The sequence below is a fragment of the Xenopus laevis genome, chromosome 1S (genome assembly GCF_017654675.1).
Source record: "Xenopus laevis strain J_2021 chromosome 1S, Xenopus_laevis_v10.1, whole genome shotgun sequence".
Classification (NCBI taxonomy): Eukaryota; Metazoa; Chordata; class Amphibia; order Anura; family Pipidae; genus Xenopus; species Xenopus laevis.
Window position 1 is genome coordinate 174,091,868 of NC_054372.1, and position 27,096 is coordinate 174,118,963.

Genomic DNA, 27,096 nt, shown 5'->3' on the forward strand with positions numbered 1-27,096 from the left:
GGCGACTTCGGAAAACAAAGCACTTCGAGTGCCATCTCACCGGGATTTACATTACATTAAATGCATTTTTAAAACAGTGTTTCCTGGATTTTCTTACAAAATAAAACAAATGACTTCCATGTCTAAGGAATGCTTTATGTAAAATGATTTGTTTTGGTAAAGCAAAGCAAGTATTCATCATCATCAGCAATTAATACAATGGAGATCTACACTAGAAGAAGACCCTGTTTCAACCTTTTTTTACATTCATTTTTAAAGAGAGTTCCCGTGGTGCCAAATAAGTTCTGTGATTGGCTATTTGGTATCCCCTATATGGACTGGCAGTGTACAGGAGGCTCTGATTGGCAGTGCACATGGTTTTTATGCAAACAAAACTTGCCCCCAAGCCTGGAATTCAAAAATAAGCACCTGCTTTGAAGCCACTGGGAGCAACATCTAAGGGTTTGGTGAGCAACATGTTGCTCATGAGCCACTGGCTAGGGCACTGGTTTAAGGTAAGATTTTGCACAACAAGCATCCATATTTAGAGCAAACACCCATACATATTAAAGTTGTACTATGTGGAGGCGAGGAGGCTTGCATGCAGGGAAGCTAGTAGCTATGATCCTGGAGCTTGCACTCCTGCCATGATCAGTAGTGGTAGACAGGCAGGCCCGGACTGGCAATTTGTGGGTTCTGGCAAATGCCAGAATGGTTCAGTCAAAATGGTTCAGTCCAGACCTGTAGACAGGTCATAGCAGAGTTGATGTTTTAAATATACCACCTATATAGAGCAGGGGCATTATACGACAAATTAGTGGTGGAAGTACACAGTGGACGCAACTGCAAGTTGCAAACGACTTTTTCTTTTTATCAATCAAGTCATTTGTGACAATTTGTGACAAACTGCATTTAGTCTTTTTGGACCTGTAAGGATAACTGAAATGTTTCTGAATGCTTTGCCTAAAGATAGTCACAGGACAAATACATCTCATCGGCCATTTTGGACCAGCGTTAGCCAACCACATGTTGGGACCAGGAATAAACAGCTCAGTTAATAACTGTATGGAAGTGACAAAGGCAAAGCCCATCTCTCAGGAACGAGCTTTCCCTTAATCCTTTTAATGTGCCTTCATTTAAGGATTACCTCATATTACTCATGTGGAATTCAGCTAAATCAGAATGGGAGCAGTTGGGCCTCCTTTAGTGACCCATGTATCTAGCACACCAGATGGTAACTATTACACTCACATTACAAACATATGGAAAGCACTTAGCTTCAAATTATAAAATTTTGCTTATAAAGCACCAGCATATTTTGTAGTGCTGGACAGAAAAGCAGTGACCAACAGGCGATATATTGAAACAAGAGGTGACAAGAACCGCTAAGGGCTAAAATATGCCAACTGGGCTTGTCTGAAGAGTTAGTCAGAGGGAGCCCAGGCTGAAGTGAAAGTCTTTGTCCAAGCTTGAAAAAGAAATAAGAGATTATAGAATTTGCTGGAAGGACTCAAGATGTATATTGATGATACATAAATTGATGTTATTATCCAATGTATTTATTAGTAAATAGCCCCTTTACTAAGAATGTTTTCTCTGCCTTTCACTATTATTATACATACAAGCCCCTTCCCCAGTGGACCTTAAAATCTTATTACAAATCTATTAACCCACATGTATGTTTTTGAAGTGTGGGAGGAAAACATAAAACCTGGAGGAAACCCACACACGCACAGAAAGAACAAACAGAGTGCTTTCAGTTAGTACCCTGGAACTGAGGCATAATCCTCAACAATCATGAGTGGGCAGTAAAATAGGTTTTCTGGCTACTTTGAGTCATTTTCTAAAGCTTGCCAAATGTGGGGAGATCTGCTTGTTTAGTGAGGTCTCGGCCTGATTAGGCAACCCAGGCGCTAGACCAAATTGGGTTGATCTAATCGTTGGCATGGAGGATCAATGCTTAGATAAACAGGACTATATTAAAAGGGGCATATATTTGTGGGAGAATGGGGTTATTCTTCGACCGTATACAGCACAGGTAAGGCTCCATCTAGAATATGCCCTACAGTTTTGGTCTCCAGCACTCAAACAGGACATTATTGAATTGGAGAGGGTACAGAGAAGGGCAACTAAGCTGATAAAATGTATGGAAAATCGTAGCTATGAGGAAAGACCAAATTGGGGATGTTCACTCTGGAGAAGGGGTGGTATGATAACTATGTGTAAATATATAAGGGGATCATATAATGATCTCTCTAATGCTTTAGGTCCTTACAGCTAACACAAGGTCACCCATTCCAATTACAAGAAAGGAGATTCTGTCTAAATATTTGGAAGGGGGTTTTTACAGTATAGTCGCACGCATAAAAATTGTCACGCATCAACATTATTCGGACACCCATTGACTCTAATGCAATAGGACAAAAAAGGCGCATGTATAAGAATTGGAGCGGTCGTCGAAATTGACGAGCATTACAATAATTTCGAAGCCCATTAACTTCAATGAGTTTCCCAAATTTGTCCATCACTAATTCAGAGCCCACCAATGGGGACACTAGAAGAAACTGTGCCCCACAACTAAATCATTTTAGGGGACCAACACTAAATTTTGGGAATTAGATATGTTTTATTAAACTGGTTATCAGTTGTCAGTGACCCACTGAGTCCCCTACTCCACCTGAGCCCCTCGGAAGTCACATAGCCTGCTTCCTTTATAGAGTAGCTCACGACTATACAGTTCTGCTTGCTACAGAAAGCTGGTCTAATTAGGCAGGTTCCAAAAGAAGAGATAAGGTTTCAAATGAGGGGATATAACTATATGCTACTTCTGAGACTGACCAGACAGAAAATACTCAGGATATCATGCACATACTGCCTACACATACAGGAGATGATACTGCCAAAAAAGCTATTGAATAAGGGCTGCCCAAGCCCACTTCAGACACACAGCAAAAAAGTAAAATAATAGTCTCAGACATTTTCAGTATCATTATTCAGGAACCTGGTAATGTCTGGAGGGCCTGCACTATTTGTTTTCTTCATATGTGGGAAATGCCCCCCCTCTAATGTCCAAATGATTCCTCATGACGCTAGCAAGGAACATTGAGCAACAGGCTTATTAGTCCATGTGGTTTGTCTTATCAGAAAGGGGAACTTGGAAGGGAAGGCAGTGTGTAACTTGTCACTGGCAGGCGTAGGTTCAGGATGTGCCCCCCTAATACAAATTGTAAGCAGTGATGCTGCTGAAAGATTTCCACCTGGCCTGTGATAAGACTTATCATGACTCCAGCCGGCCCGGGTGCAACCTCACCCCTGCAACCCCAGTAGTTACACCACTGGGGTTAGGGATTGTCAGAAATTGGAATTGGAGCCTTGGGTAGTTGCAGATCACTGCAGGTTGCCACTGGCAACTTCGAGGTAGTGTCACAAATACCCCTGGACTTGTATTTTTTATTAGGAAGTAATAAGGTTGGAGCTGCATACAGTACTGCCCATTGTAAGACATAGACAGTGGCGTAGAAAGATATTACTGGCCCCCACAGAAAATAATTTTTCTGGCCCCCAAAGTGTTTAGAGGTTGACTTGTTTTACCAATATTTATTGAAACTGTATATGAATTAGGGCTTCATGGGGCCCCTATAACTCCTGCCCCCCTGCAGCTGCAGGGTCTGCTTGATCTATAGCAGGAGTGCCCATACTTATTAATGCAAGGTCTACTTTTAGTGATGTTGTCCTATTAAGATCTTAATCCATAATAGCATTGTTAGCATTCTGTCCATGGAAAATATTAATTAGATATGGATTTAGTGTATAAGAAATTGTATACAGGGCCGGATTTACATAGCGGGCACCCCTAGGCCCGCTAACGTTGGTCGCCCCCGTCCCATCCCTTTTATTCACACAAATTTTCATAATCGGAACCGGAGCAAAAGGGGATTAGCGCACAGGAAATAAAAAAAACTATCGTATCTATCGTATCTCCAGCGCATCCCCAGTATTTCAAAAGCAATGTTGGTGTGGTTGGGCAGCATGCCACCCCCCTAAAATCCTGCTGCCCTAGGCCCGGGACTAGGTGGCCTTTCCACAAATCCAGGCCTGATTGTATATTGCTATATGTATAACAACTACTTCTTCTGTAACCTTTACATAATAAATATCTGAATGAAAAACATGAAATAGGAGGTTAATTTAGTCAAGCCATTTGTTGACAGAGTTTTGAGATCTACTGATCACCTGCTAAAGGTCTACTGGTAGATCCCGATCTACCTTTTCGGCACCCCTGCTCTATAGTTACGCCCCTGGTCATAGATACATAGCACCACTGTGCTGTCACTGAAAGCTTTTGTATGTACATCTCATGGAGGTCTTCTATACACAATGGTAAACAAACAGAAACCATTCTAGAATCCATACTAGGGTTCCGTTCCTAAAGCTGGCCATAGATGTAAAGATTTTTAAAAGATCCAATCATTATCCTGAGACCACAATTATCTCGAAATGATCTTTTAAATGTACGATGTGTCCATCAACTAAAAAGACCATTTCAGGCGATATTGCCAGCGAAACTGAAGGGTAGCTGCCTGCTTGGCCCTGCAGACATAGATAGATTGCTCTGGGACCGATAAAGATTTTTTAACCTGGCCGATCAATTTTCTGACAGATGACGGCCAAAAAATCGTAAGATGTACGTCATTCGAAACCCACTAACCACACGATAATTTCGAAGGATTGGTCGGACTTCGCTAAAATCGGTCGTTCGGCAAGAAAAATCTTTGCATCTATGGGGAGCTTTAGAAACATCAAGAGGATTGATTTATATAGAGAGGTGAGGAAAGCTGCAACTGAATATCCAGTCCGTTTCCATTTGTTGATGGTCTCTCTAGATATATTATAGTAGTTTCCTTCTAGGGTTAGGTTTAGAAGATTTCTGACACAGATGCAGGGTAAAGTTTGAGACACCAAGGGGGTTATTTATCAAACTCTGAATATCCGACCTCAAATAATTCGTAGTTTTCCGAGCAAAAAAAAAAACTAAGAATTAATCAAGCTTTATTAAAGTCTGATGGTTTAAAAACCCTGAATCCGAAACTCCAGCATCTAAAAGCTCTCGAGGTCCTGTATAAGTCAATGGGGAAGGTCCCAGTGTCTGCTCTGATGTCTGTACTAATATCCAATGATTTCGGGGATTCGGAGCAAAAAACTCTTAGTTTTCGGGGGAAAGCTCTGAAGTTTTTGGAGTTTTGCCCAACCCTATTTTTTCGGGCTTTTTTCTTCATATTTTTTCTTCCCATTCGGGAATTCAGAGTTGCTCGGAGTTGAATAGTAGAAATACTAAGATAAATTCGGACCTTGGTAAATAACCCCCAAGTCTAGAAAGGATGTTGGGAGTTGTAGTTGTAAATTAAATTGTAGAACTGCAGGGTGGATGGACCCCCTTGGGCTCAGCCTTCTTTGGCTGAATTTAATTATATGCACACATGTCACTTTGAATGGAAAAGAAAATGAAAAGAACTGAATGCTGTTTTAATCTATCCAGTTTGGGGCATGTCCTTTGAGAATATTCACAAAACATTCAGGATATCTGCACTTTCAAAATTGTTTCCATCTTTCATTTCCTGCACTGAATCAGCTTAGCAAATAGAAAAAAAAATGCCGTATACAGGACAGCAAAATAAGGGCTGTATCTGTATATGGTTATATTCAGCAGCCAAACTAGATGAGGAACTACAACTCCAATATGTAAGCCTGCTCCACTGCTTTTACTTCATATAGCTTCCTCTTAAACACACAGACAAGAATTTAAAGTATTTTACATAATTGATATCCTCCTGTAACTGAACTATAACTCACATAAACCTCTTAGTCTTCCACTTAATGGCTATGATAGATGAAACCTAGAGAGCCAATGCTCAGTCTACTCTTGGCCTTAGATGTCTGTAACTGTCCTGGATTAATTTGCCCTAATTGTGGCTGAGGCACCATCAACCAGCAGGTTTCCTAAATATATAGACTGCCAGTTGACCAGATTTGTTTACTGTATATGCTATGTAAAATGAAAACTAACCTTGTTTTGTGGAAAACCCTGCTGCAAATAAAACACAAGCAAATACTCTGTAGTGGCCCTGGGTGTTTTTTTTTAATATTATCCCTCTGCCATTTGAGTGAATTACCCCAAGTTATTCTAATGCTAATGACTCAGACAAGGTCCTCTTTTTCCATAACTAGCACCAACCCTATTTTCGGAAGTGTCAGGGATTTGGAAGCAAAGGTCTTCTTAGTTCCCTATGCATAAGCGTTTGGCTTGGTGAAGGTGGCAATAATATTCTCTGTTGTGAATACAGCTAACAGTGGAATGCATAGAAGATACTGGGCCCAACAGCAATATCATTTTGGGGCACCCCTAAACATTTTTCATAAATGTCTTTTAAAATTGCTTATCAGTCAGTTTCCCCTATACATTATGGGCCCCCAGCAATTGCATAGTCTTATTACTTAATAGCTAGGCCCCAGACAGGACAAGTCTTTGTGATCATAGGTTATTTATTCTAATGGCTGGAAACAATCCATGAGTATAGCAGTCTGAAGGGGTTGTTGCTATTGGTTTAATTGTGCACTAGTGCTCTATTGACAAGAGACAGACACTTTTGATTATTATAGGATATACTCAGTGCCAATTCCCAGAGAAACGTCACAGTCTCAGCTCGCAGTGATGAATGGTGGCCAGTCAGTCTGTGTGATTTATTACCCATAGCTGTGCTGTGATCAGCCAAACATGGATATCCATCCAGACAGATTCACTGCAAGGAATTTCATTATTGTAATAATGCCACAGAAAGAGGGACTTTATACATCTTAGGAGAAGCCCAAGGCAACCATAAAACACCAGTATGGAGATTTGGATTTTTATCTTTAAAAAATGCCCTTTCGGCCTATGGCACACAGGCTTTTTGTTCCCTTAAGGTGGCCATATATGGGCAGAAAAAAAGCTGAGACCTCAAACCCTCCAGACCAGGTGAAAAGACTTTAGGTCTCTGTATGGGGCCACTGGGGAGGGGTTCCCTTTAAGGAGTTACTTCACCTTTAGGACCATGGCTGACAGGGAGTCTGTCACCTGTGATTAACAATGCACAACTGCGAGCGACAAAACTCCCAAAAAGGCTTCGCCCGTAGCTATAATTGATATTGCTGATGGTAACACATACCTGTCACTTCGTATTTCCAAAAGCTCCCAAAGTTGCTATGCATGGTAACTTTGTGGATGAGTAGGTTTTACCATCAGCGATTTCAATTATTGCTGACGAAGTTTGTTTTGTGAGATTTGATTGTTTTAGCGGGGGTGATATATCTCCCAGTCAGACTTCACCCTTAAAGGGGAACTATCACGAAAATGAAAATGTAATATCAGCTTTAGCATACAGCATAATCAATTAAAAATTCTGTACCGTTTCTGAAATAATCAAGTTTATCTTCACTATCCCTCTCTCAGCATCTGTTTCTCTTCATTCTCTCTTCATGCAGGAGTTTGCTGTCAGATATTCATTGACAGTTAGATCCAATATATCTTATAGGGGGGCTCCTTTTGCCTAGAAGATATATTAGAGCTCACGCTATTAAAATCACCAGACATCATGTCTCTCTACATGCAGAATTGAGCAAAAGGTAGTTATTTTGTTAGATTTTGTTTGAACTGGAATCAGTTATTTGAGTGAGCTCTAATAATAATGAAGATAAACTTGATTATTTCAGAAACAATGTAGAATATTTAATTGATTGTGTTTCTTACTTCAATATGAGGAAGCTTATATTACATTTTCATTTTCGCCTTCCCTTCCTTTCCCCTTTAAATTTACTTGTAGTATGAAGTAGACAGTAGGGTACAGGGGCGTAACTACAGAGCAAGCAGACCCTGCAGTTGCAGGGGGTCCCAGGAGGTATAGGGGGCCCTATGAGGCCCAAATAATGAGCAATTTCAGTATATACTGGTAAAACAGGACAACCTTTGGATATGTTGGGGGCCCTAAAATTAATTTGCTGCAGGGCCCAGTATTATCTAGTTACGCCACTGGTAGGGTACCCACCTTTTTGTTTCCTGCAGCCCAGCAGGGGCAGGGTGGAAGACGTAGGGGGTGGGTAGCTGATTGCATGGGGTAGGGTGGTAATGTATTAAGGATGGGCTTATGATATCAGTGAATGGGGCTGTGACATGTCAATTGGTGATTGGAGTCCTGTCCAGATTTCCTTATTTGGAAAACGGGCAGGAAGTTTTAACAGAGACAGCCCTTAAGAAACTGGGCTGTCCAGCTCAAACTGGACAGGTGGCAACCCTAGTAGACAGTAATATTCTGAGATCAATTCATTTTGTAGCTTTTTGTTCAGCAGCTCTCCAGTTAGCAATTTCAGCAAAATATAGGATTGGAATATGATTGAAAAGGGCCTGAACAGAAAGACAAATAATATATCCCTATAGCAATAATGTTTAACTACTGGTGTCAGTGCCCCCCCCCCCCATTTGAACACTGGAGGGAGGCAGAAGAAAGAGGAAAATCATTTTAAAGGTTAAATACTTTGCAAGAAAATGGCCTTTATTTTAAACCTATCCAGAAAACCAGAAAAATGAAATCAGTGAAATTGCAGACTGTCAGATGAATGATTCAGCTGTATTCTGGAGTTAATTTGCAGAGAAAACAATGGCGATACAGCCAAGCTGCTTACATGTTCCTTTCAGGTTTAATACAGCGGATGGATTTTGGCTTTATTCAGTGCTGGCTAACCTTTGGGCTGCCCAACTGACCTCTAACCCCAAGTAGCAAATTATTAGCAAGGTCACTGCCTAAACAGGTCACGTCAGCTGTCAGCCTGGAGACAGGGGCAGCCGTGTTCCACCTCACTGTTGGGTTATCTCATATAGAGAGTTGCAATGACTGTATCACACTCTGCAGGTTGAAAGAGAAATTTGTAGTGATGGGAGAATTTATTCGCCAGACATGGATTTGCGGCATTTTTTGCATTTCGCTACCTGCAAATTTGTCCACAAAACTGCTGGAAAAATTAGCTGCGGAAAAATTTGCTGCAACAAAAAAAGTCAGGACCGGAACTATGGGTAGGCAAAGTAGGCATGTGCCTAGGGCGCAAAGGTGGAGAAGCGCCAGGCAGGTACATACTCCTACCCCTAGTCCGGTCCCTTCTCTGCCCACTTGCTCTCATGGATTTTTTAGCCATGCACGTGAGCGTCTAATAGACGCTCACGTGCATGTGTGCACCCAGACTTAGGTTGCCTAGGTCGCCTGGCTGCATTGGCCCGGCTTTGAAAAAAGTTGTCGCATGTCAACATTTATTTTGACACTTATTGACTTTAATGTATTTGAACAAAAGAGTCGCACATATAAAAATTGTCGCACGTCAAAATGATTTTGATGCCCATTGACTTCAATGTGTTCCGAAAATTTTTCGCCGTTTCCCTGGTTTTTCTGGAATTTCGTGAATTTTCCGCTGAAACGGCACAGATTGGCTCATCACTAGAAATTTTAATTTCTCATCTTCATGGGTTATTTTTATCTGAAATCAGCGGAACGAGTGCAGCACTTTACTGATCTTACTGATATAACAATGCGCATGCCCGATTCTGCTCCTCATCTGCAGGCAGGGTAATTAATGGTATCTGCCTGGCACTGTACACATGGGGTGAGTTGTGTCTTATAAATCCCATTCCAGCTTTTTGAGGGCAAAATCTGACCCGTGTGCATAATTTCCCCGTGCTTCATTTTTGCAAACATCTTATTGTGACAAATGGATGTATTCTTTCCCAATTACTTATTCTATTAATGTGTTCACTATAATGTATGAGCAGAAATCATTTCCTATTATGTATACTCCAAATGTTGGAAACCTGGGGCTAGTTTACAGAGCAGAGCAATATGAGGGGTCATTTACTTACTACAGATGTGGACTTACACATTTCCCTGTAGTCAGTTGTGCAAAAAAAAAATCCCATATATTGAAGGTCCTTGCATCAACTGCCTTCCTCCTGCCTCCTGTTCCAAATCAATCAGAGCTGTGCCTATTAATGCAGGTTGGGGGGTGCTGTGCCAATAAGGCAACTTGAAAAACGTGCTTCAGGTGGCGGCACTAAACTGGTTACCAGGGGTGTAAAAAAACCTCTCATGGTACATTTAATAGCCAAATTTCAGAACAATTGGGCTTTTCTAATGTATGAGAGCACAATTGCGATTGCTGTACTAGTGATGTGCCCCCCCTGCCCACGTCGGAACGGTATGAGCTGGGGGTGAGAGGGGGCATCATTGCAGGAGCCGTCTCAGGCAGCTCCTGCCTTAATGGAACAGTTCAGTGTAAAAATAAAAGTGGGTAAATAGAAAGGCTGCGCAAAATAAAAAATGTTTCTAATATAGTTAGTTAGGCAAAAATGTAATGTATAAAGGCTGGAGTGACTGGATTTCTAACATAACATAACAGAATACAATTTCATGTCAACCCTTTGCAGGCAGGGGTGATCCTAGCCCCTCAGCCGCCTGAGGCAGGTTGCTGTAGCTGCCCCCCCTGTGGGCTCACCTTTTTGCACCGAAAGGGGTCCATGAAGAAGGTGGAGCGATCCAGGATGCTAGCGCAGAGAGCATAATTGCGCTTTCTGCGCTAGTAGAGCAGAATTTCCAATTTGAAAACCGGAAATTCAGCTCTTTAAGTTACGAGGAGCGGCATTTTTGCCGCCCCTGGTAACTAGTGGGGAACTGCCGCCTGAGGGTTTCCCCATGGCCTGCATCATTAGCGGCAGAGCAAATGCCCCAAAATAATCAGGCGCACACATCACCCACACGCTACAAGCTGAAAATCACATCAACAACTGCACAATTGCATGTGATTAGCATGACCCTATGTGCTGGAAATGGCCCTTGGGACAAATATCAAGTTTCTATCACAACTATTCTATAAGATTGATTAGGCCCTATACTTACAGTATATTCAAAATGTTCCTTTGTGTGCCCCCAGCTAGACCATGCACCCTTTAATTACCATGTGTGGCATACTTGAAGTGACTAGGCTGCCTCATGCAACAGCTCATTTACATTTCTAAAGTGATTTGCTCATTTACATATTAAATGCAGACCTAATTTGCATTTTTAGTTGAGCAGTCCATTTACATTTTAAAGCAAGCGGCCCATCGGGCATTCGTCTGAACCAACAGATTGCCAGTCCTGGCCTGACATCACTGACACATTGGGCAGGCACAACCCCCCTTGGCAAATGCTGGAATTCTGGGAAACAAACACTGCATTGTGGGTAAAATGTAATGTATAAAGGCTGGAGTGACTGGATGTCTAACATAATAGCCAGAACACCAGTCCCTCCTTTGCAGCTCTCTAACTCAACTTGATGCAGGGGCCACCAGGGCTAGTCCTGCCATGAGGTAAGGTGAGAACCTTGCCTCAGACGGCAGCAAGCGACCAATTACAGGGGGCACCAAAAAGTGGCCTCTTGTAACTTTAAGAGCTGAATTTCCAAGTTAAATCGCATTCATTGCACTAGTAATGCAGCCCCTCTTTGAGAGGGGGGCAGCATCGGCAGAATCGCCCCTGGGGCCACATGGGACATAACTGTTTAGTGAGTTTGCAATTGATCCTTAGCATGCCGCTCAGATTTAAAAGCAACAGTTATGACCCATGTGCCCCCCCAAGCATAACTCCCAACATTTGAAAAACAAAAGAGGGACAAAAAGTTGTGCCGTGCACAGCGTGGCGGATTTTTTGACCTCTACTTTATCCCCTTATTACTACCAATTCCATTTTACAAAATTTTGCAGGTTATGAAAGTTTCAACACATTTCTGGGAGTTTTTAGGCAATGTTTTATGTGTTATGACAGTTTTGCTAATGAAAGTGAAATTGCTGCTAGTCTCAGTTCTCCCAAGAGACCTGCTTATCTTAAAAAGTTACAGTTGTAAAATTGTTCCAAATGTATCTAAGAGACGGAGTTTAGTGTTCTGGGCTCTCTGCCAAAAAGCCTCATATTTGAATTGTTTCAGAAATTTTGTATCTTTTTCTGGCATCAGTGCCGGAGATCAAAGAGAAACTCAGGACATTTCAGTAAGAAACCTGGAACTCTGGGCTGAGCTGTCAAAATCGGAACAGTTTGAAGGTATGGGTCAAGTCAGTGATTGGTTACTGCCTGGAAACCAATCACTGGACAGCAAGAGAGCTGCAAAGCAGGAAGTAGTGTTTTGACTATTATACTTACACATCCAGCCTTTATTTTTGCCTAACCATATTGAAAACATTTTTTATTTTGAACAGCCTATTTACCCATGAGGTCAGTATATTAGGGTGACTAGCCACATGTTCCAAAGTTTACAAGTAGAGCGCACTGTATTACCTGAGTTTGTAAGTGTGCAAATCCCCTGAGTTGGCCTAAATGATTATATCTAATGAGGATTTTAGATTTAACAAATCAGTAACCTTCCTTTGATAACTGGGTTTTGTCCCACCTGGGGACCTTTTCCCCAGGTGGGACCCAAACGTCGGATAAAAATGTGTTTTGTTTGAAATAAACACTACTACTTCAAATTCAAAACAGTGTGTGCTGATCCATCGTAAAAAAAAAATATATAAATTTTTTTTTACAAAAAAAAAATGAGTACAGGTCAGTAAACCCCCCAGCAAATAGCAGGAAGATGAGAGATAAGGAAAGGACAAACATGTTTTTTTGTAGTTCTGCATTAACCTACTGTAACCAGCACACAGAGACCCATATTTAAAGCAAGCCCCCGAATGCACAAGCACATGGCATTAATGAAAGGGCACATTGACAAGCCAGAATATTGCCACAGGCCATTAAGCAATTAGAGCCCAGCAGGTGCAGACAGAATGAATAGTAGTTTGTGGTGACTCTTCATAGTCCTTGTGGCTTCATTATATTCCTAGGATTCCTGGCTGCTGACTGAGGTAACATCAGAGGAGATAATACAAACAGGCTGCAAGTACTGGAGGAAACAAGACAGGAATTAATGGCTCATGTTCCAGCTATCGCAGCAGTAGGAATAATATAACCAAGTGTAATGCAGGGGTCTGATTCCCATGCCTTCCTGGGAGATAACTCTGCAAATTATCTCTGCATAGACAGGTTTAACTTTTTTGCTGCTGACCTCTTATAATTACTATGGAGGTGTATAATACAATATTTTATAATAAACAGAATAAAAGACTCTAACTCTAATAAATACTGTAGGTTGGAGTTGGTGAGTGGTTAGGGGTACGTATGGACCAATCAATGTTTATTGATCCTTCAACATATGGGCCTGAATGAAAGTGGGGGGAAGTATGAAACCAAAGTGCAAAAACCCAGCATCTCTGGCTATGAGGTTTAGCTCATGGTGTTTAAGAAGGAAAAGGAGCCCAAAATAATAATATTAATAAAGGAAATGTCAACCCTATTTCAGCTTACATGGTGTCAGCAAAGGGTGCTTTACTCCCACCTAAACCGCATTATTTTCGTTCCCCAATTCCACTCCTATGTCCTGTACTGCTGTCTTCTTCATCACTACGTTAAGAGTTCCACCCAGTGGCCATTTCCCCGACCTGACGTCATCTTTTCCCTTCTCCCTTTTCTCAATGCGCATGTGTGCATAGCTCCTCCCGTCTAATCTCTCTAAGCAGACATATCTTTCGTCTGCTGTACTCAAACTGCGCATTCTCCCCACGCCATGCGCCAAGGAGAATTCTGAAGGGAGGGGGGAGAGGGACTTGAGCGAGCTGCTGATATGCAGAGAGAACAAGGAAACGAAGCAGCTTCCCTGTTTACTCTTCAGCGACCGGAGTGGCAAGTATTTCAAGAATGCAGTGAGACCTTTCACTGATAAGATTTTCATTTGGGGGTTTGACATGTCCTTTAGGGTAGGGACACACTGGGCGATTTGGGGAGTTTTAGTCGCCTGGCGACTAATCGCCACGACTTTTCTCCCCGAATGCCTCCCCTCGCTCTGCGCCTGGCTAAAATGAAAAATCGCCTGCGCTAATCACATGCGGCGATTCGTTTTCCGAAGTCCCCCGAAGTTTCCTCGTGAGGCAACTTCGGGCGATTTCGGAAAACGAATCGCCGCGTGTGATTAGCGCAGGCGATTTTTCATTTTAGCCAGGCGCAGAGCGAGGGGAGGCATTCGGGGAGAAAAGTCGCGGCGATTAGTCGCCAGGCGACTAAAACTCCCCAAATCGCCCAGTGTGTCCCTACCCTTAAGGAGATTGGAATTGGCTGTCCAGGCCCAGACTGGGATTCAAAATAGGCCCTTGCATTTCAAGTATACAGAGGCCAAAATAGCAGCTACTGGCCTACTAATTTGTCTATGGCATCTTACAGCAGCCCCTCTGGCATTTGCCTGAATCCATAGATTGCCAGTCTGGGTATGTGGCTGTCCCAGGGTATATAATGCATGGGTCCTGTGTTTAGTTACTTTGATGTGACTGTTGCATATTTTGCACCAATGGCATGTGAAAAATGACAACCTTAAGACTTGTGTTCCCCTAGAGCTGGGGCCCCAAACCTTTTTTAGAAATAGTTTATGGCTAGGGCCAGACGATTGCAGAGTCACTGCTGCCCTGCTGTTCCCCCTTCCCCAAATATCACAATATAAGGCTGATCAGTAATTAATAGAGATAATTATTACTTGGCAGCTCAGAAACCAGCACAATTAACATCAGAATTTAATAATCAGCCCTGTAGCATCAGTTTATAAACAAGTAGTCCTCATTTTCTGCTTGAGATTTGTGACAACCCCTGAACTTAGCTTTTCAACAATTGCTCGGAGCCCACTGACCACGTGCAGTGTCGCAGACCCTCCTAACAAAATCCAAGATGGGAAACTCTTGTGACAACTTTGACGGCCTGGATAATTACTAATATGAAGATGCAGAATCTCTAGGCTGGCTCACTAAGTTTAGTATACAAAATATGACATTTCAAGCAATATTCACTTCTAAGATTTAGTTTTCCTTTAAGCAATAACAAAAACCATAGATTTTTCATAATTAAAACTAAATGAAAAAAGTATGTTCCGCAATAACAAGGTTCCTTCATCTGTTCATTTATTGAAATGAATATTATAAGGAAACATAAGGAACTTTTTCCTAAATCCTTAAGATAATTCCACACACAGTGAACCTTGGCCTATGGATAAATGCAAGCTGACAATCCACTCCTATGCAGGGCTGAATTTCTGCTTCGCCACCCATAAGCTAAAGGGTAAAACTCCCTCCCCTCGCAAGCGTGCCCTTCTCCCCTCGCGAGTGCGCAGTCTTCCTCCTGGACACTGGTGGACCGCTGGCCGTTTAATAAAATCAACAGATACCAGGTGCTTTGCTACAAAAATAAGAATGCTGCTGAGCCTCGCCACAAATCCGGGCCTTCTCTTATGACGAGAATCTGCAGCTTCTATGTCTGCACCCAGAACCATTGCATGGCCTGGGTGCAAGCACACTTGGTGGGTTTCTGCACAAAAACATGAGATTTTGAATTTCAGCATCAAAAACCCCTGCACGTGCCTGCACCCAATTAAACACAGAGTTCCATGTGCAAAGTAGCATCTGATTTGTGTTGTAGGAGCAGATTCTCAGCATGCATTAATCCACAGGACAAGATCGACCCAATTGCCCTTGGGTGGAATCTCCCAAACTTTGAGGCTGTCCAGAAGGGCCAAAAAGCAGTGGCTAAATGCTCAGTCTGAAGGCCAGTTAAGGTAAGATTTGGTTTGAATCTGAACTTGTTTATATTACTTAAGCTCAAAATGAAGGACAAGCAAAGCAATGTCTCGGGTGAACATTTGCTATTCTGAAAATAATTGGCTCCATAGCAACATGTCAGTGTTTTATATTTGTTAACCAGTCATGTAGTATCATATTCATCTTTATAATGTATCATGGAACAGACCACATCTGAGCCTGGGGACCAGAGGAACTGTAACATCATTGTAACAAAAGGTCAAAGCATTATCTCACAGGCAGGTACTGAGCAATATGGATGGACGGAGGGTTGGGGGTGAGGGAGCTGCAGGTGATTTGTGATATGGTTGTACAGAGGTGAATATTAGGTGGGGGCCTATCCAATGTTTGAGTTGGGTCTTTAGTTACACAGGTTCTCAATCTACTACAAATACCTTTCTTAAGAATGGGGGGGGGGTTTATATGAGGCCACAATCAAATCCTCCATGCATTTGTATACCATTTGTAAGTTTTACAAGGTGTCTATTAGTGTTGCGCCAAATTATATCTTATTTGTTGCTGATTAGTGCTATTACAGTAAAGCAGATTTTAGAGTTTAAAAATAAAATGTTTGCATGTCCACTTTGCATCTTCCAACAGGACCAAGCTGTTAAACACCTAAAGCCAATCTGTCTGCACTGATAAAATATGGGAGGCTTGTAAGCTGCATTGAAATGTCATTTATAATTAAGTAACCTATAAATAAAAGAACTTAAAGTGCTATGAGTCAGGTATGATCCATTAAAAGCTTTTTACAATCAACTTAGAAGGTTTTGTGGGCCACTGTAGATCAGTTGACTGCTTAAACAAAAGATATTATCTGAAGGCTGATGGAGAAATATCAATAAGGGACAAACAATAAAGGCAAGGGTGCTGTTTAGGGATGTAGATGCTGATGGTTAATGCACTTAGATTAGCATTGCGAGCTTTGAAAGCGGGCTGGCAATATAGGCAGAGCTGGAAAGTGGACTGCCGCAATACAGAAAGGGGGAAAATTCCAATCTATGATTGTTGGTGGGATGCTGGAGGCTGCACATCAACTAGAGGGCTGCTGGCTAGTCATCCCAAAAGCATATTTTGAAAATATCAAGCCTTAACCTTAACCTTTGTTTATATACAGTAGCTTGTAGAGACCCATGGCAGCAAGAACAGCTTTAAGACTTGAGGGGTAAATATACAGCAGCTTTTAGCACTTATTTCTGACCAGTTCTTCCATTGCAGTGACTCAACAACCAAAACCGAGAGGGTTCCAAAGTGATAAAAATGGTAAATTAGGCTTATCCTAAATATTTTAATCACAAATCAATGTATTAAAGGAAATTAAAGGATTCATTTTCTATTAATCTGGACTAAACTGCTAGAGGGGTACAAAAGTGTGGCCCATTTAAGAAGTACTTGTATCTCTCTTTTCCTGTTCTAAAATAACCCAAGTCCTGAAGGGTTGGACTGTGCCAGAGGAACACCAGGAAAAAACCTTTTGGGCCCCAGCCCTTAAGGACCCCACAAGGTACATGGGACCCTAGTGGGCCCTGGACCCCAGATCCTGTGGTTTTGTTCCAACTGACGTATTGAAGTGCCATCCGATTAACCAAAATGACACAGAGAAATACTGCCTGGAGGGATGGGCCATAATACCACAAAATTACCAAGCTTGTACATGCTAACCCCTAAAAGATGTATAGCTGTTATTGCTGCAAAAGGTGTCTGCAAAATATTAAAGTGTGGGGATTAAATACTTATGCTTACAGCTGTTGCTGAGCCCTAACACCCCATATCACAGAATAGAGCTTGTGCCAAACACATCCTTACAAATTTACACCTTATTCAAAAAAGAAAATCTTTGCTAAATGGAGCAATTCATTTGAATACTTTCCTGATCAGGTGTTAACGAGTAATTGACAGTTGACAAGGGCTTGAATACTTTTTCAAGTGGCTGTAGGCGAAAAGTTTGGAGCTGAATTTGGCAAGTTGAAAAAAAAAGCAGTAAAACAGCATTAATATCATAGCTATTTGGTAGTCTGGAAGGAATTTGTTTCACCCTAAGGAAAAAATGAATAGCTCCGATTGCTTTGTCTGATGATTTTTTGCTTTTTTCCATTTACTAGATCAAAGAAATATGGAAGAGAAATGTGGAAGTTTAAAGGTCATGCAGTATAGAGGGTTGTCCTAATATAAGTCTCAGAATTGGTAATTTCCAGCTAAAGTGAAACTGCTGCATGGCTGATGGATAAGTATTACTTAAATGTGTTCTATTCTTGTTTCGGCTCATAAGTCAGAACACTAATTGGTGGAAACAGTTATGGGGAGATTAGTCACCCAGCAACAAACTTGATCCAAATGTCTGCTTTTGGTGAAACCTCTCAGCTCTCTGGGCCTGCCAGCAGCTCTCTGGTCTCTTTCTCTGTCTACCATGTGGTTCTTTCTGCCAGTATCTGTGACTTCCTCTTCCTGCCAGCCACTCACTAGCTGCTGCGTCACTTCCTGCTGCACTGCTGGTTGCTAGGTAGCAGTTTACAGCACATAGACACAGGATCTATGTCTGTGCCTTTACAGGGATAAGTGCAAGGGTTTTGCACTAATTCCCTACATATGTATTGGGTTTTTTGGGCGTTACAGCTTTGGTCAACATAAACACAATAAATACAACTTGTGCTTAAAAAATATTTTTAAATTAATAAAAAGATACATTTTCCTTTTATCTTATTTGCAAGTAATAAGTTGCTGACACTGCACCAGGACATCAATGTTGGAGCGAGAGTGAGGGCTTCAAAAAATCAGAGGGGGGGTGGGGAGTTGGTGATACCTCCCAACTGTCCCGTTTTCAGCGGGACAGTCCCACTTTTGACAGCTCAACCCGCAGTCCTGACTTTCTCTGCACTGAACAGACAGAAAAAGAAACAAAGTTTTGAACTTAATGGGCTTTTGGCAGAGAGCCCAGAACAGCTAACAGGTGCAAATAAGATACTTTATAACAATTTTGAGATAAGCAAATAAGTAAAAGTAACAATTTAGATAAGGAAATCCCTTGGGAAAAGTTAGACTCAGGGCAATTCACCTTCATTAGCAAAACTGTAATAACTGAAAAAAAATGCACAGAAAATTGTTCAAACTTTCATAACCTGCTACATTTTGTAAAATGAACATGGTAATTAGGGAGTGTGGCCAAAAAATGGGCATGGTCAAAAAATGTTGTCCCTCTTTTTATCTCCAAAATGTTGGAAGGTAGCAGTGGAGTCAGTGTTTTTATATAGGCACCTAAGGATATGCTTAGGGTGATAGCTTGGGGGAGAATGACCCTCTCAGGCCTATATATATAAAATTATAAAAGAATTCCCCACTGCCAGACATTTGCAGCCAAATCCAGAGCTGAGAGGTCCAGTGCATGTGCTGATTGGGTGGGTGGGGGGCTTGTATAGGGCTGTGCCTAGGGTACAACCACTTATAAATTTGGTGCTGATGTTCAGCATTTAGCCCTCTAGCTGTTTTTTAACTTAACAACAACTAGCAATATAAAGGTAGGAATATGCCTGATATTCAACAGGTACCTTCCATTCTGCATGTTTCCTTGTACTTGAGGTATATCTACTGGCATGATGGGGTTAAGCAAGCAGTATTTTCTTTAAAGATAGTATTGAAACCCCATGCTTTCATGTTTGTACAGATGATATGGATCATGCTATGAAGAGGTATTTCCATATATGCCTGATATTCAACAGGTACCTTCCATTCTGCATGTTTCCTTGTACTTGAGGTATATCTACTGGCATGATGGGGTTAAGCAAGCAGTATTTTCTTTAAAGATAGTATTGAAACCCCATGCTTTCATGTTTGTACAGATGATATGGATCATGCTATGAAGAGGTATTTCCATATGTGACAGACGGGATTGATTTTGACCATACAGCACACAAAATATTATAATATGTACAAAGGACATGACAGAGGACATATATTAAACATGTTAAATATAACATGAGGGATATGCAACATGCCATGCTCCAGCATCCTTCAGCAACCCACAAACAGTTTTTGACTGTGTATTGGTGTCCCAGCCTTCCTCCATTGCCTCCCCTCCTTCCAATTTAACTTATATTATACACACCCAGCTGCATTTAAATAGGAAAAGCAGGAAGGCATGGTTCATTAAACAGATAACATTAAAAATGGTAGGAAGTTCAGATCTTTCCCTATAAGGCAAAAGGAAAGTCTTGGCTTTGGTGCAATATCTGTTTCAAATAAACTCAGCAGCAAACAAAAGCATATTGCATGGGTATCACAATGATGTGGATTTTACTGAATGTTACCTCTTTCGCCAGACTTGCCTTCGCCACCTCTGACCAGGCGAAGTTTATTGGAGCGCATAGATCTTCCTCAATCTTCTGTTACTTACATCATATTTTTTGTGGAAAAAGTTTCTAAGTCCAAAAAACGCTGGCGTCTTTTCCTTTTTTAAGAGTGATAGCCAGCAAAAGTCCTTACATTTTTTTTTGGGTAACTGGGTTCCCCCAAACATTCTCTAACATATGGAACATTAACTATACAGTGGGCTCATGTGTAGGGCATTATAACAACTCTATTTTCTTTATTAATTTTAGGGCCCCCAACATAACCATAGGTTGTCCTGTTTTACAAGTATATGTAGAAATTGCTTTTAATTTGGGCCTCATGGGGCCTCCTATATCTCATGGGCCCCCCTGCAGCTGCAGGGTCTGCTTCCTCTGTAGGTACGACCCTGCAAGACTCACATCCCTGGTTATCTCCATGTCAATGGGGTGATACATGACTTCCAGGTAATAAGTCTAATCTGATTTCACGTGTAAAAGATTATTTTACTTTGAAAACCAAACCTGACTGCCTTGCATGAAAATCACCTACAATTTCATAATGTGAATGTCAGTTAGATCAAAATACCTTCACATGTGCCCTTTAACACGGCATGAAGGCCAAACCAGATGTGAACTACTCCTGCTTCTTTCTTTGGTCCCCCCATGGAGAATTAAACATTCTGTGTTTGTCTGTAGAGCATTTTAATGACAGATATGTTTCCTGTATTAAAGGAGAACTAAACCCTAAAAATTTATGTGGCTAAAAATGCAATATTTTATATACTGCATTTATTGCAACAGCCTGAAGTTTCAGCTTCTCAATAGCAGCAATGAAACTCAAACTCAAACTTGTCACGGGGGGTCGCCATCTTGGAAAGTGTCTGTGACACTCACATGCTCACTGGGCTCTGAGCAGCGGTTGAGAAGCTAAGTTTAGGGGTTGTCACAAATTATCCAGCAGAAAATAAGGTTGGTCTGTAATATAAGCTGATACTACAGGGCTGATTATTAAATTCTTATGCTAATTGCACTGGTTTCTGTGCTGCCATGTAGTAATTATCTGTATTAATTACTAATCAGCCTTATATTGTGACATTTCTATTCTATGTGTACTGTATATTGTGAGTGGGTCCCTAAGCTCAGTATGTGACAGCAGCACAGAGCATGTGCAGTGAATCAGCAGAAAAGAAGATGGGGAGCTACTGGGGCATCTTTGGAGACACAGATCTTTACTGCTAAAGGGCTGTGGTTGCCTTGGGCTGGTGCAGAAGCCCAAAACATAATGTACAACATTTATAGCTACTTCTTTATGGTCTCCTTTAAACGTGTACTCAGAGAGGTGAGCAGATTTTAAGGCTATTTCTTTTCCTTGTACAGGTATAGGATGCTTTATCCAGAAAGTGCTGAATTACCGGAAGGATGTCTCCAATAAACTCTAATTTAATAAAATAATTCAGCATTAAAAACATAATGCATTTTTTATAACAAAACAGTTCCTTGTACAGGATCCCAGCCAATATATCATTATTAGTGGAGACAACAATGCCATTAAACTTATGTAATGTTTAAATAATTTTTAGCAGGTTTAAGCTATGATGTTTCAAATAACAGAAAGACACCTGATCTGGAAACCCCCAAGTATTCCAGATAATAGGCCCCATACCTGTTGTTCTAAACATATAAACTATTCTTAGCTATGGGAGGATCACTTGATTTGCATTTTCAGGATTTATACTAATATTACTAGAAGTTCATGCACAGTGAGGAATGACTGGCAGAGGAGTCACTAGAGAGCAACTTTGTCTTTCTGATTTATTGTGCTTACCTGGTGGATAATGGTAGATCCTTCCAAAACCCTTTCATTGTCTCATTTGAACCAGATGCAGAGAAACATGCTCTCCTCTTGTACTTACAGCATAGCTTTGAGTTTAATGGTAACATTGGATAACAGGTTTTAATTCATTTTGCATGTGTTGGGTATTATCTGTACCTCTAGATTCTTCTCCCACTTAGGTGGAGATATGAGGTTTTTGTACAATGTGGAAAGGGGCCTTTATAAGGAAATATATTACCTAGTGCATCTTGGATGATTGACCATCTTCTCCACATGGTTGAAAGTGAACTAACTCTGCCCTAGTCAATTATTTTTGTAGGTCTATTATGGCTAAATTCAGGGATTAATTCTCGAGGTTCTGAAGATCTGACTTGGGATATTTGTAGCTTTTTGTTCAGTTTTTAATCACAATTATTTTTCTTTCTTATTTAAATTCAGTTGGAAGATTCTGGTGAGATGAATTATTAACTGGGCATGATAAAACCCGTAACAATGTAGGTTTTTATCCTAATAATTTAGTGTTGGCTTTTGAAAAGTCAATATCCCCAACTTCCTATGAAAGATCATCTATCTTTCCCGAAAGCACTTTCCTGGCTCATTTTCGGATATTCTTTTTAACTGTTGAAATGCACAATCTCTTTTCAATTTCATTGTCTTTATGGACCTTTGCTTCAGGGAATTATTATCCTTTGTTAATGTTCAGTCCTTTATTATCATAGTGGTAGGACTGCACCAGTGCCAGGACCGGAACTAGGGGTAGGCAAAAGAAGCACCAGCTGGGCACAACATTAGGGGGGCGCTGGGCAGGTACCTGTTAAAATGTTTTGTGCCTACCCCTAGTTTGTGTTTGCTCCCCTCTGTCACTCTCCCCTCCCTCCCCTCCTCTCTGTTGCTCTACACTCTGCTAACGGACATGCGCTGTCGCTGTCAGGAGCACACACACACTGGGGGAGTGCAGTGACTGGCAGGGTTACCTAGGGTGCCCGGTTGGCTTGGCACGGCCCTGACCAGTGCAGTAGCTCATAACAACCAATCACACAATGACTTACTTTATTCTAACTGTGCTAGACCGGTTATATTTCTATTATTCTATTCTATTCTATTATTACGTGTTACTGAGTTATGATGGCTTTTGTAAGGGTGAAATATAAAATATATCCTCCTGCAAACTCTCTTTGGCAGGTCACTGCTGTCTAAACAGTGCTACTTGATATCCGCCTTACTACTTGGCCAACAAAACAGCTGTAAGTCCTTTGGGAGAGTTTGAACAGACTGTTCTGCTATTTAATTGGATCAAAAGCCAGTATCTCTTAAAGGCATACTGTCAGTGGAAAACATGTTTGTTTTAAAAACGCATCAGTTAATAGTGGTGTTCCAGCAGAATTCTGCACTGAAATCCATTTTTTAAAGGAGCAAACAAAAAATTAAAAATTTTGGAAATTTGACATGGTGTTAGACATGCTTTTGTTTTCGCAGGTGTCCTCAGTCATATGACTTGTGCTATGGTAATCTTCAGTCACTCTTTGCTGCTACACTACAAGTTGGAGTGATATCACCCCTCCTCCCACAGCAACCCATCGGCAGTTCATCAACAGAACAATAGGAAGCTAATGAAGGTAACAGGATAACATCTCCCTAACACCACTGCTAAATGAGTGAGCTGCCTGAACTGATAGTGCCTCCATAAGCTTCTGGACTGTACTGTCCTGGCAAATGGATGAACAGGCAGAACTGCTTATACTGGCTCCCAATAATTTATGGTGGCTTCAGATATTTTTCTGCCAGCTAAAAAACACTATGACCATGTACCGTTAACCTCTTGTACGGTAAAGGAGATATAGCTATATACACACAGTATGCACAATATAATAAAGGTACATCATTCCAGATCGTAAATACATTATACAGTGAGAGGGAGAAGTAGTGGCACCCAAAATACATTAAATACAATGAGAAGCAGTGGGAACTTTAGCCCCATATACAGTAATACACTGAGAGGCAGTGGGAACCTTAGACCCATATACATTATTACAATGACAGGCAAAGAGTTAGGACACCCCAAACCACCTTATCCGATAATTTTTCTAAGATCCTCCGTGAGACATTAGCATATTCAGAGGTGAGAGAGAGAGACAATATCTTGTCCCACTTCCATTCAGAACAATCCATCTAGCCACTGACTCTCTGCACTTGTGGTAGTGGACATAAATTACCTCATTTATGTTAAAATTCTAGATATTTCAGGATATACAATAGATATGTACAACTGCCTTTGGACAAATCTATTGTATAAATTGTCTTTGCTTTATAACTCCCAGCACCCTTCTACAGTGAAAGGTTAACTGCTTTGTGTTACCTGGAGTGGTGCACACTTTATATTACAAAAGATTCTGTAACAAATGCATTTTTTAAATGGAATTCCTAATTTTCTGTACATTTCCACTCAAAGGCTGATATCTTTCAAGTTTCAAAAGGTCTCCCTTCTAGACTTTTAGATCTTTTAATCCCAAGTAAATCATTTCATCCCAAAGGGTTATATAATCCAGAAAAAATACTATAATTCCAGTTAACCTCCTTATTCCTTTACCACACTGTACGCAGAAAAAGATGATGTAATTGAGATCAGATGTGGGGAGAGGTTTCATACAGCCGCACGTAGAAGCTATAACGGCTGCCATGATAGAGCTGGGTCTAACCATGGAACAGAACAGCCATGAATGTGAGAACAAGAAGACCTGTCGGGACAAAATCAACATGGCACATACTCATGTAACACTTGGGATGTTTATTTTATGTCTTGTGTTTCATATTTCACCTTAAATTCTACAGATCTAGAAAATATCCTCAAAGTTAATAAATCCATAAATATTTTTCATTGCTCTACCAGGAGATTTTTTTTTAAAAAAAATAAGAAAATGTGGAAATGGGATCATCAGCCTTCAAATACTGAAGATTACATTTATAAAAATACTGTGTTTGAATTATCAGTTGGTTCTTTCGTCAGGATTCCGTTGAGCTGCTGATTTCCTGCAAAGCACACAAAGAATTTGTCAGACCCACTGAATTCCTGTTCGGAATGTGATTTTGGTAAATGAGTCACAAAGAGGGATTTTGCAAACCTGCCCGTGCTCAGCAGCCTTTCCAGTTCCCCTCGGGATACAACTGGAAACACACTTAAATGCAAATGCAACTGCAATATGGAACAAAAGGGGCAAATATAATGCACCTCTTTGTCTCTGTGCAGTAGATCCTGACCTGGTCTTCCATTAAACTTTATAAAAGCAAACAACTCCCCAAGAAGACTTGTGGTTAATAAAATAACTGTCATATAATCTATACTTAGGGTTGCAACCTGGTTATATTTTCACTATATTTCACTACATTTTCATTTTCAATATATTTAAGCTGGCCAACTACATCAAAGTCATACCATAACTGGCCAGTCCTACACTCAAATTGCATCTGCTTCATTAAGAATGCTATTGCTTCATTATACATTTTACAAATCCCTGTTTTGTTTAAACATTTAGAAACACAACTATAGTTATATAAACAAACTGATGTGTAGCCCTGGGAGCAGCCATCCAGCACATGATACACAGTAGATAACAGATACGTTCTGAAGAATCCCATTGTATACTACAGAGCTTATCTGTTATCTGCTGTGTGTCCTGTGCCCTTTCTCCTTTTTCAGCTTTGAATGGCTGCCCCCATGGCTACACAGCAGCTTGTTTATATAAACTTTAGTAGCGTTTATATAGAGTAGAGTGCAGGGCAATAGCACAGCAGCACAGTATTTTCATTACTTTAAAACCTTTTCTTTTGTTGGTGTTGGTGTTTTGTTACTGTTCCTTTAAGACTATTCAACCAGTATTTTTACAAAATAAAAGTAGAGGAAGAGTTTCTGGAGGCATATAACTTAATATAGTTCACCATTTTCTTTAATTTCCAGTGTAAAGAAGTTCAGTGGATGAGAAGCACGTTATATGAATGTACTCTTCTAATAAATTTAAAGCCAGACAATGGTGGCAAGCCAAGTTTCCATACTCCGGCACCAGCAGTACAGATGTTTCACAAGAGTTAATTAAAATAATAAAATGTGCGTGTTCGCTCTGCATTGATCTATGAAGTGACTCCATCAGGAGGGAAAATAAAGACACAGGGGAGAAAAGGACAGACATAAATATGACAGGAGACGTTAATTGGCATTGGGGATCTGCTCAGACTCCTTGAACTTGCTGCTATGCTGCAATATTGATGTCAAGCTTAAAATATCTAACTCACACCATCTGCATCTGAAAGGAGCCAGAGACTTGCCTTTTTTAATTTCAAGCAATATTATCAAGGCACCAGCCCCATCGTCTATTAGCCCTCATTCCAAAGAATTGTCAGCTTTTGAAACAGTCATCCTAGAGATCCCCAGAGTAGTTCTGAATTGTAAGACAATATCATTGATGTTCATCATGTTCAAAAAGCTCAATGAAAAAATCCCGCACAAGTGAATATAGAGCAATGTCAATCTATAATAATGTAAACATTTCATATATACCCCATAGATATTATTATACCCCCTATACTATTTTACTTATGCTTTGCTTTAACTCCTAAGGAACACCGGGGCTTCTGCATTTTACTGGCTGCTGGTTTACTTCTCCGATTCCACCAGTCAGTTAACTTAGCAAACGCACTGGGCACAATAGCAAATAAGGATCTTGTGACAGAAGGGGGAAGATAATTTTACTGGTCGAGAATACACACCTTCAATCCCCAAGGTCCTATTGAGGATAAATTTCAATGTACAAAAAGCTGATAGAAGGTGGATTACGAGGCCAGTATATTAAAATTGTACTATTTATTGCTTACATATAATCTCTAAAACACTGGCCAGGCCAGGAAACACAGTAAATAAATTATGAATAAATATACGTAAAAACTATTATAGATTCAATCCAGGTGGGTAATCACTTTTCCTGGAAGGAAAAATCAAGAAACTGTTCCTTGGTTATAGTGTATGCTTGTAGTGTGAGTAACAAGAAAAAAAGTTGTGAGTTGTAGTTCAGCAAAATGGAAAATCCACCTTCTATCTGCTTTTTGTACACTGGGCATAATGACTGCCCCTGTTTACCGCTAATAATACTATGCTACAAAATAGTGCAGTAAAAGGCACAACATTTGCCCAGGAGCAGTAATCGATAAGGATGTAC

The 27,096-nt window shown here is 40.7% G+C and overlaps 1 long non-coding RNA gene across 3 annotated transcripts; it reads left to right on the forward strand.

Moving 5' to 3' along the window:
• Positions 1 to 15,143: 15,143 nt before the first annotated feature.
• On the forward strand, positions 15,144 to 26,007 carry LOC121399516. 3 transcript variants are annotated; one of them, XR_005965108.1, is made up of 4 exons: positions 15,144 to 15,711; positions 20,434 to 20,523; positions 23,369 to 23,508; positions 25,845 to 26,007. It is a non-coding gene; the product is annotated as an uncharacterized LOC121399516 (long non-coding RNA). The 3 variants fall into 3 exon arrangements; XR_005965109.1 differs by lacking the exon at positions 20,434 to 20,523; XR_005965107.1 differs by lacking the exon at positions 15,144 to 15,711 and having other exon boundaries at positions 20,296 to 20,523.
• Positions 26,008 to 27,096: the final 1,089 nt, after the last annotated feature.